This window comes from Cherax quadricarinatus, chromosome 53, assembly GCF_038502225.1.
Source record: "Cherax quadricarinatus isolate ZL_2023a chromosome 53, ASM3850222v1, whole genome shotgun sequence".
Classification (NCBI taxonomy): domain Eukaryota; kingdom Metazoa; phylum Arthropoda; class Malacostraca; order Decapoda; family Parastacidae; genus Cherax; species Cherax quadricarinatus.
In genome coordinates this window covers 13,916,614-13,932,024 of record NC_091344.1, presented here as the reverse complement: position 1 = coordinate 13,932,024, position 15,411 = coordinate 13,916,614, and the positions used below count along the sequence as shown (strand labels likewise).

Sequence of the window (15,411 nt, the reverse complement as noted above, 5' to 3'; positions counted from 1 at the left end):
CCTTGATTCTCCAGGAGGACTGGTCATGGACCAGGCCGCGGGGGTGTTGACGTCCGGGAACATCCTTCAGGTATCAATGGAGGGTCTGGTGCTGGAGGTGGAGTTTGTCCCCTTATAACCAGGGGTCACACCCTGGCAGCGGGATTACTCTATTCTCCCTTTCTCTTTAGGAGACAGACACAGACAGTCAGTTGGAGAGCTAGTTAGAGCTAGACAGATGGCCGTAGACTGGAGTGACTGGAAGGAACTAAGAGTTAGTGCCCATAGTACTGTGTCTCCTCTAACTTCTTAATAAATAGCCTACTTCCATTAAGTTTAATCTCAGTAACCTTTTGTGCTGCAGTGTCCCCTTGTATTTATGGTATAGTTGTACATATAGGGGGCTAATACTAACAGTTATATTTTGTAAGGCTGTGTTATGTAAATGTTAGTACTAAATTCTAAATCTTTATAAAATTTTGGTATTTCCTTTCCCCTTAATCTGCCGTTCCTGTTAGTATAAAATATTGAATATAAACTGAGTGACGGTCGTGAATACTCTCGGGGTCACTTATTGTATAACTTGAGTATTCCTGAAGAGGGTTTCGGGGGTCAACGCCCCCGCGGCCCGGTCTGTGATCAGGCCTCGTGGTGGATCAGGGTCTGATCAACCAGGCTATTACTGGTGGCCGCACGCAGACCGACGTACGAACCACAGCCCTGCTGATCAGGTATTGAGTTTGTGTGCTTGTCCAGCGCCTTCTTAAAGACAGCCAGGGGTCTATTGGTAATCTCCCTTATGTATGCTGGGAGGCAGTTGAACAGTCTTGGGCCCCTTGTTACTTGTGTTGTCTCAGCGTATTCGTGACGCCCTTACTTTTCAATGAGGGTATGTTGCATCTCCTGCCGAGTCTTTTGCTTTCGTAGGGAGTGATTTTCGTGTGCAAATTTGGGACTAGTCCCTCTAGGATTTTCAAAGTGTATATTATCATGCATATTTCTCGCCTGCATTCCATGGAATACAAATCAAGGGACTTCAACTGTTCTCAGTAATTTAGGTACTTTATCGTACTTATGTGTGCCGTGAAAGTTCTCTATACATTCTCCATGTTTGCAATTTCGCCTGCCTTGAAAGGAGCCATTAGTGTATAGCAGTATTCCAGCTTAGAGAGAACAAGCGATTGGTATCCCTAGTTTTGAAGATTCTCATTATCCATCCTATCATTTTTTTTCTATCAATGTGGTAGATACTTTGTTGTGATCTTTGAAAGTGACATTATTACTCCCAGGTCCTTCACATTAGTTTTTCGCCCTATTGTGTGGTTGAAATTTGTTTTATACTCCGATTTTAGTTATAACTGCAGTATAATTGAGTATCTCTGGGCATTAGTGAGTTGTTATACTTATAACTACCTTTAGGTAGTTAAACTACAATAAATATTGAACTGTGGCAATATCAGGTCGAAGTTCATTAGGAAAACTCGAGACTCATCAAAGGTATATCAAAGATCTGGTAATTCATTTCTTGGTGTGATTATGTCAGCCCGTTGTGACTGGCCTTTACGGGAACCCCCACTCGTGGGGGTTGGCAGTCCTGTGGGGCCTCCCACGCGTGGGGGGTTAGCAGACCCGTGGGTCGTCCCACTCGTGGGGGTTGGCAGACCTGTGGGTCGTCCCACGCGTGGGGGTTGGCAGACCTGTGGGTCGTCCCACTCGTGGGGGTTGGCAGACCCGTGGGTCGTCCCACGCGTGGGGGTTGGCAGACCCGTGGGGCGTCCCACTCGTGGGGGGGTTGACAGACCCGTGGGGCGTCCCACTCGTGGGGGGGTTGACAGACCCGTGGGGCGTCCCACGCATGGGGGGTTGGCAGACCTGTGGGCCCTCCCACGCGTGGGGGGGTGGGGTTGGCAGACCCGTGGGGCGTCCCACGCGTGGGGGTTGGCAGACCTGTTCTTGTAACACAATACTGGCGATGCCGCCATCTTGGCTGATATTAATTTTTTAAGCTTGTTGGATTTAAAACGTGAACTTTAGTATTTCTGGAGGGGTGAAGTAGGTTAATCATAGCAACGTGTGAGGTGCTGGGGGACAAATTAACCTGTGCAACACTTGCGTATGTTTATTGTGGAAAGATTTCGCTGGTAGGTAAGATACATAGGCAACAGTTAGGCAACTTTATTCCGAAACGTTTCGCCTATACAGTAGGCTTCTTCAGTCGAATACAGAAAGTAGGCAGGAACAGTAGAGATGTGAAGACGATGTAATCAGTCCATCACCCTTGAAGTCGTAGAATTTGAGGTTGTCAGTCCCTCAGCCTGGAGAAGTTCAGTTCCATAGTCAGGAACTATCTGATAGTTCCTGACTGTCTTACCTACCAACCTGTCGGTATTGTATACCATTTTGATGTTCAAAGATTTCGCTACACAGTGGCTTCATCAGTCCAATACAAAGAAGAATAGTGATGATCAGAAGGACTGATGAAGCCACTGTGTGGCGAAACGTTTCCTCAATAAAGATACCCAGATGTTGCACATATGTCTAATTTATAAGCTTGTCGGTTCTCTGGCCCATTCATCAGCAGTGAATCGTGGCTTTAGGCTGGGCTACGCTGGTACAACTCTCGACACCGGTAACAGGTATGTGCTTGCACCTGTCTTCTGTTCACCAGATTGTTTTCACGGGAGTTGAACAAAAAGGCAAAATACCCTGAGTGGAACAATACACAAATGACCCGCACATAAGAGAAGGAAATTTATGACTACGTTTGGCTCCAACTTGGACCATTAACTGTCACACAATATCTCCTGTGTACGGGTTATTTGTATATGGTTGAGCCCTAGCTCATAGCTCAGTCTAGTTTCTGAAAAAAAACTAAAAAGTGAAAAAAAATTACTTCCTAACATCCCTGAAACACTCCTATGTTCTTGATTCCATCTCTGACGCCTTGTCCTTGGTCCTTTATATTACAATAGACAGGAAACTACCGCTTCATTTTCATTTATACATTATATATGCTAGTGTTATTAAATTGTCTTGATAAAGTTGCTAGTGTTATTAAATTGTCTTGATAAAGTTGCTAGTGTTATTAAATTGTCTTGATAAAGTTGCTAGTGTTATTAAATTGTCTTGATAAAGTTGCTAGTGTTATTAAATTGTCTTGATAAAGTTGCTAGTGTTATTAAATTGTCTTGATAAAGTTGCTAGTGTTATTAAATTGTCTTGATAAAGTTGCTAGTGTTATTAAATTGTCTTGATAAAGTTGCTAGTGTTATTAAATTGTCTTGATAAAGTTGCTAGTGTTATTAAATTGTCTTGATAAAGTTGCTAGTGTTATTAAATTGTCTTGATAAAGTTGCTAGTGTTATTAAATTGTCTTGATAAAGTTGCTAGTGTTATTAAATTGTCTTGATAAAGTTGCTGTGTTACTAAAACCAGTTTAGTGTTGATTATAGTTTTATTATGAATGATCTGATAGGAACAGGTAAGGCAGGTGGAGACAGGAAGAACGAGAGAATAGAAGAGTAGTAACAAATATTATTCACAGAAAGCGCTTAACCCGAATGGGCCATACGGCGCTAAACGGTAGAGAAGCTTTGCAGCTAAGATACAAAAGTTAAATTCAGATTGTGGTGGGGAAAGAGGTAGATTTGAGGTGGAGGAGCCAGGGAGCAGTAACATCAGACACTTGGACGTATGATTCTAGCCTTCCTGGGAAATGGTTGACATGTATCAGGAAGATGATGGGTCTGAGACCTGACCCTTGACAACTCCATTGCTAATGTTCGTACAGTCTGACAGTGAGTCTCTCACAATGACACCTCTCTCTTTTATTATATATATTTTGCTTCTCCTGTTATAATGGCTTATTTTTAATTTACGAATTTGTTTTTGCAATATCGTGTAAAATGCATTCTTGTAGTCTCAGCATGCGATCGATCTATCTTTTTATTTTGTTAGGTAAGACACATATGCAACAGTTAGACAACTTTATTCCGAAACGTTTCGCCTACACAGTAGGCTTCTTCAGTCGAATACAGAAAATAGGCAGGAACAGTAGAGATGTGAAGACGATGTAATCAGTCCATCACCCTTGTAGTCGTAGAATTTGAGGTTGTCAGTCCCTCGGCCTGGAGAAGTTCAGTTCCATAGTCAGGAACTATCTGAAGATCAAGCGACAGTGCGGAGACTTAAATACTGTCGGAAGGAGAGGTGCATAGTAGTAGTAGTAGTAGTGAGAATGTAACCACTGAAAGGTCATGTCGACTGAAGAAGCCTACTGTGTAGGCGAAACGTTTCGGAATAAAGTTGTCTAACTGTTGCATATGTGTCTTACCTAACAACCTGTCGGTATTGTATACCATTTTGATGTTCATCTTTTTATTTTATTGCTTTATAATTATAACCATATTTTTTAAAGGGGTGGACCGATAAGCCAGCGGAAGGCCTCGGTCAGATAACTAAAAGCTCCAGCTGCGGGTCATATGACTTAAGACAAACTATACCTAACTTAACCATATTTTACCGGTCTAATTTTCTTTTAGTATTGAGATAGGCTTTCCAGTCTTTGTTACATTGTTATCTGAAGGGATATCCCATTCTAGGTGGTCTACTATTCTTTATTTTCTCGTCAACTTTGCCCAGGATATTTGTCATTTATTAGTTTGCAGTTTTGTGCAGTTTTCAAGAGGAAACTGGACCACTACCTACTCAGTGCCTGATCATTGAGGTTGTGATGGCTATATAGGACTAGGGGTGCTAGCAACAACCTGGTTGACCCAGACAATCAACATAGAAGCCTCTCGAGCATAACCCTCGATACAGGCTTATAGTTATTTTACAGATACATTTCTGTTGCTATTTTTTAGTGTTATATTAGCTGTTTTTAAGGTGTCAAATAATTTACCTGGTTTTAGTGATGGGGTAATTTCATTTTTTTTATTGTAGTCTCTTCGTTTACACAACGATATGTTCCCCATCCCCATTACCTATAGGTGATTTCGAGGGGTCATCTGGTTATCAAACAGGAGGCCCCGCCCTGGAACAGGCCTCCTATTTGATAACCAGATCTGTCATGCTGTTGGTGCTAACAGTATACCATCCAATATAGGCAGTGCAACCCGGCTGATTAGGAACTTTTTTTTTGCGATACTTATCGTTCGCACCAGTTGGGGGGTGTAATAGTATTTTGTATGCCCGAGACTTCGAGTGAAAGTTAGGTCTACTTTCTTTGTGTTACTCTCTCAAATTCTCAAACGCTCTTTACGTGTCGAATCATGAAATTCCTCGTTGTTGTGGCCAAGAATATGGTCTAAATTTAAGGTATCCACTGCCGACACAATGACATAGAACTCTGTTGGTGCCCGGAACATGTCCGGATCCCTGGTATAGAACAGGAAGATATTAAGGTGAGGGTTGTAATAAAGTTGGTAGAATTACCGACAATATGTAAAGTAAAAGGACACAAGTGCAACTAATGTGACATTTCATTGTGGCAACGTTTCGCTCTCCAGGAGCTTTGTCAAGCCGATACAAACAGTATATGGACACAGAGGGTATATAAAGGCTCAGAGTGAGGTGCAATACTAGTGAGGTACAATTTCGATGTTCACTAGTGGTAGTAGTAGTAGTAGTGACAAAAGTTGTAGTGGTAGTAGTAATACAATATGGTAGAGCAATTAATTCGTACATGAGTGAAAGGATATAAAAGCTATTACTTGGGTAATATAAAAATAGGTTAGACAAATATAGACTGGATAGAGGCAGCCTGTTTCAGTGTTCACTCTCTGTAATGTGCTTTGTGTAGTATAACAGGAGACTATGTGATGGCAGGGTTTACTGTTTTCAGGAGGATTCTTGCTAAGACTTCAGAGATGGTGAAGCTGCCGATGTTTTGTTTAATTGTATTCGAAACAGCGATCAGTGCTGATTCGAGGCACTTGCGTCTACGGAAGTTAGTTTCTTTGATCACTAATTGGGCGTCCCTGAATTTCATGAGATGATTGGTGGAATTTCGGTGTTGTACATAGGCGTTGTTCAAATTATCGTTCCTACATGCGTAAATGTGTTCATTGAGTCCTAGAGTCCGAACACTACGCCAACATCATCCCTTCAAGCGTCACTTGGTTACGTTACGTGGACGACGTCCTCGTAATAACTCCCAAACGTTTTGATGTACGGAATCTTCAGGCAAGGCTCAACGCAGTTGAACCGGCGATCCAATTTACACTAGAAGAAGAGTCCAATGACAAGCTACCTTTCCTCGACGTCCTCATTCACAAAGCAGACAACCTAAGATTTCAAGTTTATCGGAAACCTACCAATAAAAACGATCTCACACACTTCTATTCCAGTCAAGATACCAAGACCAAAAGAGGCATCATCATCGGGTTTTTCCTAAGAGCATACCGAATTTGTAGTCCTGAGTTTCTTGACGAGGAATGTTCATACATTCACCAAACATTCACTGAGTTACATTTTCCTTCCTTTTTCATCAAAGACTGCAAGAAAAGAGCTCTTCAGATCATTAATTCTCCACGCACCAACACCACTCCCAACAAAGTTGTAATTCTTCCCAACAGCCAGGTTGCACTGAACGTTTCTAAAGTACTTTCACAAGCTAACACCAGAGTCGCCATCGCTTCTGGCACTTCAATAAAGGATCTAACCAGGACAAAGTCAAAGCACCACGAACCAGTCAACGCAGGAGTTTACACTACCCTGTGGGGGCTGTGACAAGATTTACGTAGGTGAAACGGCAAGAAACCTCGACACCCGCCTCAATGAACACATTTACGCATGTAGGAACGATAACTTGAACAACGCCTGTGTACAACACCGAAATTCCACCAATCATCTCATGAAATTCAGGGACGCCCAATTAGTGATCAAAGAAACTAACTTCCGTAGACGCAAGTGCCTCGAATCAGCACTGATCGCTGTTTCGAATACAATTAAACAAAACATCGGCAGCTTCACCATCTCTGAAGTCTTAGCAAGAATCCTCCTGAAAACAGTAAACCCTGCCATCACATAGTCTCTCCTGTTATACTACACAAAGCACATTACAGAGAGTGAACACTGAAACAGGCTGCCTCTATCCAGTCTATATTTGTCCAACCTATTTTTATGTTACCCAAGTAATAGCTTTTATATCCTTTCACTCATGTACAAATTAATTGCTCTTGTGGAAAATTGCATTTATCTGTATGTATAATTATGTACATAACAGTAAATAAACATAGACAATTATTTTTATCAGTTAGACAAGTAGGAATTTGGGACACCTAGGTCGCAAAAATGTCCCCCTTCGATACCTACCACTGTCATATCCACAAGTTGCTCTGGACCTATTAATTAAATGAATTATACATCAGGAATTCTCGTAAATATATATAAATTTGTGGACTGTATATTAAAAAATGATTTTATATAAATTCACATATACATAACAAAAGGAAAATATATATTAATATCACTCACCAATTTGACTGGATATTAAGTTGTATCATGCTCAAAAAACCTCACTAACTAAATTTATGAAAACACTGGCCAGAATTATACACAAATCTAGAGAGCTTATCTGAGGTTCCTGGAGCTGTCTTGTCCAGTCGTCTGATATCTCAAGTTATGCAGGAATGCACATCCAACAATTTCGCCTCCTATTTGAGAGGTGTCAATCCAATTTTAACCTCTAGAGCACGAAAAATTCTTCCCATTACATTAACGTTGTATCCAATTCAAAACCAAGATGGCGAGTCTCGTCTGCGCAGACGCAGGCTTTCCGTTTTCCATGACAAATATTATTAAATACTGTATGGCCATCTATTTCCATATAAATACTGAATTTCTGGAAAATATATACAGTATTTTCCACAGCTCTACCATATTGTATTACTACTATCACTACAACTTTTGTCACTACCACTACTACTACTACTACCACAACCACCACTAGTGAACATCGAAATTGTACCTCACTAGTATTGCACCTCACTCTGAGCCTTTATATACCCTCTGTGTCCATATACTGTTTGTATCGGCTTGACAAAGCTCCTGGAGAGCGAAACGTTGCCACAATGAAATGTCACATTAGTTGCACTTGTGTCCTTTTACTTTACAAGGTGAGGGTTGCTATTCCATTCTTGCTCCATAGTATCTACCTACTACTTTCTTCACCGACCATCCTATCCTCGCATATTAAACCTATTCTCTGAGTACTCGCGAGTCTCGAATGTTCTCTATTAAATAAACAAATTGAATAATAGGTTCGCTATATTGCCAATATGAGAACATTGAAGCCCCCCTCTCTCCATCCCGGCTTCAGATGATAGACGGTATCAGAAATATTCAGAAGAAATTGAATGACTACCTTTACCAAGGTCCATATTAAACAAGATGTGATGGCTGTGCGACCCAGCTGGACGCTAACTGCAACAGCTTGGTTGAACTGCAGATCAGCACTGAAGCATGGGTCCAGGCCGAACTGCAGGGGTTAAAAAGAAAAAAACAAACTCGAAACTGGTCACATATGTCAGGCGTGTACTAAATACTAGGCTGTATGGGGCCACCAATGGCTCCTGCCTCGTGAAAACTTTACCCTGTGACGTTCACCTACCCTACCCTGGAGGGGTTGGGCATGGTGTTGGTGACCTGTATGTGTGGGTGTTCCAGCAACATTTGGTGGTAGCTTGATGTGGCTGGATCATCTATGTATATATGGATGATCCAGCTGGATCATCCATAAATATATGGGTGATCCAGCTGCATTATGTGGCCACCGGATGTGGCTGGATCACCCATATGTACGGGTCGTCGACGCCATGCCTAGCCCTTCTGGGGTGGGGTAGGGTGGGTGCCTGGGCCCGAGCCTTTGGCTCACAAGACTGTCATTCCCATTTGCCCCTTTGGGGCGGGGATGGCAAACCAGAGAGGCCTAGCTTGTGGCTAGGCCTGGGGACAGTTGGTCCCAAAGATGAGGAGGTACTTGTGCCTCCTCCCATGGGAGACTTAGGTCTCAGACACTCCCTAAAGAGGGAGCCAAGGCCGGGCCACCACTTGGAAAAGGCCCGGGCCGGGAGAATACCGGCTAATATTTAATAATAACTGTGACGTTTCTACTTTGTCACTGGCTTATGGCCAGTTATTATCATTAGTATTGTTAGTTTTTATTGTTATTAGTAATTATTTTGATTGTGATTATTATTATTCGTACTATTTTTTCCTTTGTCTCAGCAGACATTGAAAGCTTTTGCATTCAACACTCGGGGTTTTTTCCTCTGCTGTATGATAATCAGAATGTTTTTTATGGAGGAAAAAATATAATCTCTGCATTAATAATCAAGGAATATTGTGTTAAAAAAGTGGTGTGTGGTGCCTTCTGTTCCCAAGTGGTTGTGACCTCTTAACTTCTATATTACTGCAGGGAAGTTCTTAGCCTAATCCACAACTTCCAGAATATGCTCTTGATATAAAGATCTGCAGCTGCCCTGTTCATGGATTAAACGTGATTACCTTCCATTCCTCAGTCGTTGTATTGCCCTTACAGGTTTAGCGTTTCTGCAAGGAAAGCTTTCAAAACCATTACGTAAATATAATAGTAATTCAGAATATTCAGCTGTGTTTACACCAGTAAGATAGTCTCGTAGAGACATGGCTGTAAGTACATAGTTGGTATATAAAGTTGTAAAAATACATTAAGCAATGAATTTGTTGTTGTAACTGCAGTGCTTTGTTAGCGTTCTTCTGTTTCAGCGTTAGCTCCAAGCCTTGTAGGAATGATTTCCTTATTGCACAAGCAATATATGCCAAGTGTTTATTACCCTGTTGACTTTGTGCGCGCGCGCGCTTTCACAGTTCGAACAGTTACCTAGACTGCACTCTGCAGAGCTCATCGCTGAAGCATGTCAGTGTTTGACTGCTAACACAGGTGCACAATGCGGGGGTGTTCTGTTTTCTCAGCTTTATAAGCGCTCTAGACATAATTACGGTGCAGGTGAGTGTGAGTCTTGCTGCTTCTAGCAAATTATCCATGATTGAGACACTTATGCAACATATGGGAATCTTTATTCAGGAAACGTTTCGCCACACAGTGGCTTCATCAGTCCAATACAAAGTAGAAATGCGTAAGGAGAGGATGAGTTTGAGGTAATCAGTCCCTCAGCCTGGAGTCGATGTGTTCAGTCCATCAATCTTGTAGAATGTACAGCATAGGGCCGTAGACGTGGCTTATATACTGTAGAGAGGTGAGGCGAAGCAGGAGGCGGTGGGGTCATAGTGGTACCATCCACTAGTCGAAGTAGGTCTTCGTCCAAAGGTTGAACAAATGTTGAAGAATTCTTTGTAACAAGATCCCATGATGCTGCAGTGTCTGACAGTTGATGAAAAGTTTGAAAAACCGACAAGTTGAAGATTGAGACACTTATGCAACATATGGGAATCTTTATTCAGGAAAAGATTCCCATATGTTGCATAAGTGTCTCAATCTTCAACTTGTCGGTTTTTCAAATCTTTCATCACAAATTATTCATGCTTAACAAAGTGAGTAAATAAGAGTGAATACCCTGAACGATCGATATACACATTATCACTCTGCGTGTGCTTTGTTTACAAGCGTGACTACACACTTAAAACCTTTTTTCTTTACATATCTAAGACGTTGGCACGTGTCACCATCGAGCGTCATTATTTCTCACTGCCCACTGGAAGATTGCCTTTTTTCCGTCTTCTGGCAAGGTGATTTTCATGCTTATTTTGGTATCATTCGCAGATGATACTAAACTGTAGCGAGCGTTTATCGCTACAGTTAAGATAAGAAACGGGACACCAGGACCATGCCTTCGGGTTCTGATTATTATGGGGAGCGCTAAACCCGTAGGGATTATACAGCTTGGGGGTGGAAGGCATTCAGACTCAATTCAGGAAATTGGAGTACAGATTCAATTCCCCAGATCAAGAGCCCCTCGCCAGCATCAAGGAACCTCCCTTGAAGGGTTTGGGTACTGAGCTTTTGACCTTGCTAATGCTAGATTTTACTGTTTACTATGTTCTGTATGACCCTGTAGGTTTAGCGCTTCCTTTTTATTATAATAATAGTGTTTACTATAATTGTGTTCTGTTTGCCAGAAAGTTAAATATCTTGCTTTTTCCAGTTAAACCCCATCTCCCTCATCCTGTATTTAGTCACCCGATGATCACATTTTCAGATGCCTTTGCGATATCCGTGTATACCCAATCTGTGTTTTGGTTGTCTTCCAAACCCTTCGTAATTCTGTCATAATGGATTAGTAGTTGTAACAAGCATGATCTCGCTCTAAATCCATGCTGGTTTGAGTTGTGTAGGTTGTGCTGTTCCCCCCCAAAAATGTAAATTGGTGTCTGATCCTTTGAAGATTTTATGATCTGCGATATTAGGACTACTGGTCTGTAAAATTTGGCTAGGGCTCTACTGCCTTTTTTTATGCAAAAGGAGTTATGTCCACTCATTAAGCCCTTTGAGATTTTACCTAGATCGAAGTTCTTTCTCCAAATGATTTTGAGTGTTCATGTTAGTGGTATTTTGCTTTTTAAAAATTAAAGAATTCCACGAATCCAATCCAGGTGCTTCTTGAAGGGAAGGGAGTATAAAACACTCGAATCATTCGCTACAGCGTAAGAGGTTCCACTATACTAGCTGCACCACTGGCTTCAGGCCCACCGGCTATCCCACCTTGGGTGGTAAATGGTTTTGAAACCGACAAGTTGAAGATTGAGACACTTATGCAGCATATGGGAATCTTTATTAAGGAAACGTGGCTGTGTGGCGAAACGTTTCCTTAATAAAGATTCCCATATGTTCCGTAAGTGTCTCAATCTTCATCCCACCTTGTCCATGGACAGTCTTGCTGCGTGCCTGCCATAATGCCAGTACTGTCAGTGATCATCTCACGACAGAGACAGTGTGTCAGGTATTTTTTCCCCTTTAGAATAAATTAAAAAATACAAAATGCTAACGTTTTATATAGAGATGGCAAACCTCTTAGTGTGATCCCAGTGTAAGTGCACAGACGAGTGCTGTCACATGAAACATCATGGTAGTCTCCAAGTGGTTCTTCAATACATAACGAAGTAGGACCAGTGAGTAGTGAACAAAGACAGAGGCCTTCACGGTGAAACTAGCTGTTTTTCATGCACAGTACTAACCACAGTATATTACGCATGCAGGTTGAGGCCGGGTAGAAGGGCTCGGCAGTGCTATGAAAAACGAGGAGACAGGCCACACCAGACTGTGTTCAAGCAAGGAGGTCAGCACTTTATAACGAAGTGATAAACGCTCAGAATTTTTTTCTCCACAATCACCTCGTTGTCAGACGTATCGTGGTGTGTTTCTTATATGTTAATTTGCAGTTAAATATTTTTTTATATAATAATGAAAATGAAATTTGAGAGAAAATAAGGTAACTTAAAAACTGAAGTTGAAAAAAATATTCAAGGGACGTTATTAAATGAGTGTTGAGGCAGAGTACCAACACTTTTCTGATCAACCATATGGAGTATGGAGTACATTTGTTGCCACTCGTATTTTAAGTAAAGCTAATATCTACGTGATATTTGCCTGTTGCTTTATCTAAGGATCATAGCTTCCTTTCTTTCTCTCTTCCAACCCTCAGTGGCCCAGTCTCAACTAGAACTTCTGGCTGACCGCTTGATAAAGTGAAATAACACCGGACTTATCAAGGAGTTCATAGTGCCGTATCGTCCTTTGATGATGCTAGAATTGCTAGGAGAGTGGCGTTCATCGAGGACATAGCGAATTTTTAAGCAGATATAACCTAGTCTTCCAGTGGGCCACGGACAAAAAAAAAATTATATTCCAGCCTAAAGAGAAGCGGCTTGAATCACTGTCTCGGCATCTTTTGTTCTGTATGTTCTAGTTATCCAGCCTATCATTTTCCTTCATGAAGAAATAGCAACAATGTTGTGATGGTTGACTGCGAGGTCCTCTTGACACTGTCACTCCCAAGTGTCTCACAGACACTGGACGATTCCAGTTTGTCATTTACTCCTCTTCAGTCTAATTTTTCAGTTCTTCCATAGCGAAGCAACTGAAATGTGTGCTCGGTAAACATCATTTTTTTTTGTAGATGAATGGTTCAGAGAACCGACATGTTGATAAATTAGACACATGTGCAACTCTTGGGTATCTTTATTGAGGAAACGTTTCGCCACACAGTGGCTTCATCAGTCCATACAAAGGAGAAACTTGAACAGGAGGAGAATGAGGTAATCAGTCCCTCAACCTTGAGTCGATGTGTTCAGTCCATCAATCTTGAATAGAATACGGCATATGAGCGGAGAAGCAGCTTATAAACCGTATGGCAGGAGAGGTGCAGCAGTCATAGGTGGTGTCACATTTGTTCAATGTGACACCACTGAAGAGGAGTAAATGACAAACTGGAATCGTCCAGTGTCTGAGACACTTGGGAGTGACAGTGTCAAGAGGACCTCGCAGTCAACCATCACAACATTGTTGCTATTTCTTCATGAAGGAAAATGATAGGCTGGATAACTAGAACATACACAACAAAAGATGCCGAGACAGTGATTCAAGCCGCTTCTCTTTAGGCTGGAATATTGTTGTATACTAATAGCTTCCTTCAAGGCAGGAGATTGCAGAGCTGGAAAACGTACAGAGAACCTTCACTGCTCATATAAATTCGGACATCTGAACTGCCGGGAAGGCGTCAAGTCCCTTGAACCGTATCTCTTGGAAAGTAGGCGAGAAAGATGCATCGTAGTTTACATCTGGAAAATCCTGGAAAGATTGGTACTAAACCAACACATCGAAATCACTCCATATAACGGCAAAATATTTGGCAGGCGGTGCAAATACTTCAAATAAAAAGCAAGGGTGTGCTGAACACATTGAGAGAACTCAGTAAGTATAAGGGGACCTAGACTTTTCATTACCCTCCTTATGAACATAAGTTGAATTAACAAGCGATTCGCTGTCTTCAAGAGAAAACTTGATACGTTCCTCAAGTCAATTCCTAACCAGCCAGGCTGTGGTGTATACGTTGGACTGCGTATGGCTGACACCAGCAGCCTGGTCGATTAGACCAGCAACCGCGAGGCATGGGCTGGGACCTGGCAACAGGGGCATTGACCCCCCCCCCCACCTGAATCGACTCTAGGTAAAGAAAAATATTTAAAAACCATGTGTAGAATCTGCGGTCACTTGTTAGCAATACAGTTGTACAAAATACTGGGAAATTCAATATCTCCAGGGTTTAGGCAAAATGATTTTAGGCCGTCAGGACACAGCTGTCCAGTGACTTCACCTTCCTAAATATCTTTATACATAAGATCGGTCACTCAGTAAGTGTAGAGACCAGTACTCTCCAAAGTTTTCTTATCCTATATAAGAATATCAACAGACTTCTGGCTGTCTAAGGTGGAACGTGACGAGCTCGGCTCCTGATCAACCAGACTGTGGTGTCTATATTAAACAGGTGAAGTTCAAAGGTATATAATGTCGCCAAGTTGACAAATGCGACACATGTGCAACAGATGCAGTTGTTGTACACGTCTTATTCACCAGTTTGGCATATATAGATTTGATCAGTTTATATTTGTCAATGAAAGCAACATCATGTTGTCTTGGTACAGAGAATATTCTGATTTTCTCTTCGTAACAGAGCCATGTTAACAGTCAGAACTTTAAGATTTTTTACTACTTTTACAACATTACTTCATGTGTTTGGTTTTGCTCTGCAAGTCTCCGTTCTCATGTCTCTGTGTTAGATTGAGAAAGTTCGTGATGTTGCGAAATGACTCAGAGATAATCAGATGTACGTGTGTTGTTCATCAACAACATCCTGGTTGAACAGGGATTCAGTCCCAAGCCGGACTGCGAGGTAGAAAAACTCAAAATCGGCCACAAGTCACAAATTTTCAAGAAGCTGGAAGGCTTCTTGCTAAAACTGCTGAATCAGTTGGGTTGCGGTGACTGGCACAAAGTAGCTTGGTTGACCAGTCGGTCAACAGGAAAACCTGGCTTCAGGCCGGACTGCGAAGTAAGAGGTGATAGGTATTCCAAAGGTAGAACAGCCAGTATGCGTCGTACAAGATTGCTCAACCTGCTACCGGTAGATATAAGTAATATTGTCGGAACAAAGGTTTGTCATAAAGAGGAAACTAGACAAGTTTCTGCAGGAAAGACCACATCAGTCAGGCTGTGATGGTCGTGTAGGCATGCTGGTCATGGGCATCAATAACTTGGTTAATAAGCCAGTCACCAGAAAATTTTCACTATAGGCTTGGCTGCAAGGGTAGAACTCTCGAAACTGGTTGCAGGTATGTAATGACAGGGGTCAAGTTCTATGAGGTGGGTTGCGTATGACGCAGGGAGGGGGACAGACATGTCCCCCTCCCTGCGATAGTCTCTTCAGTCACAGT

The 15,411-nt window shown here is 41.9% G+C and overlaps 1 protein-coding gene across 1 annotated transcript in view; it reads left to right on the top strand.

Moving 5' to 3' along the window:
• The window catches only part of Snoo (Sno oncogene), a gene marked incomplete in the record, with an annotated part of 473,129 nt that overhangs the window by 438,848 nt on the left and 18,870 nt on the right, over nucleotides 1-15,411 (top strand).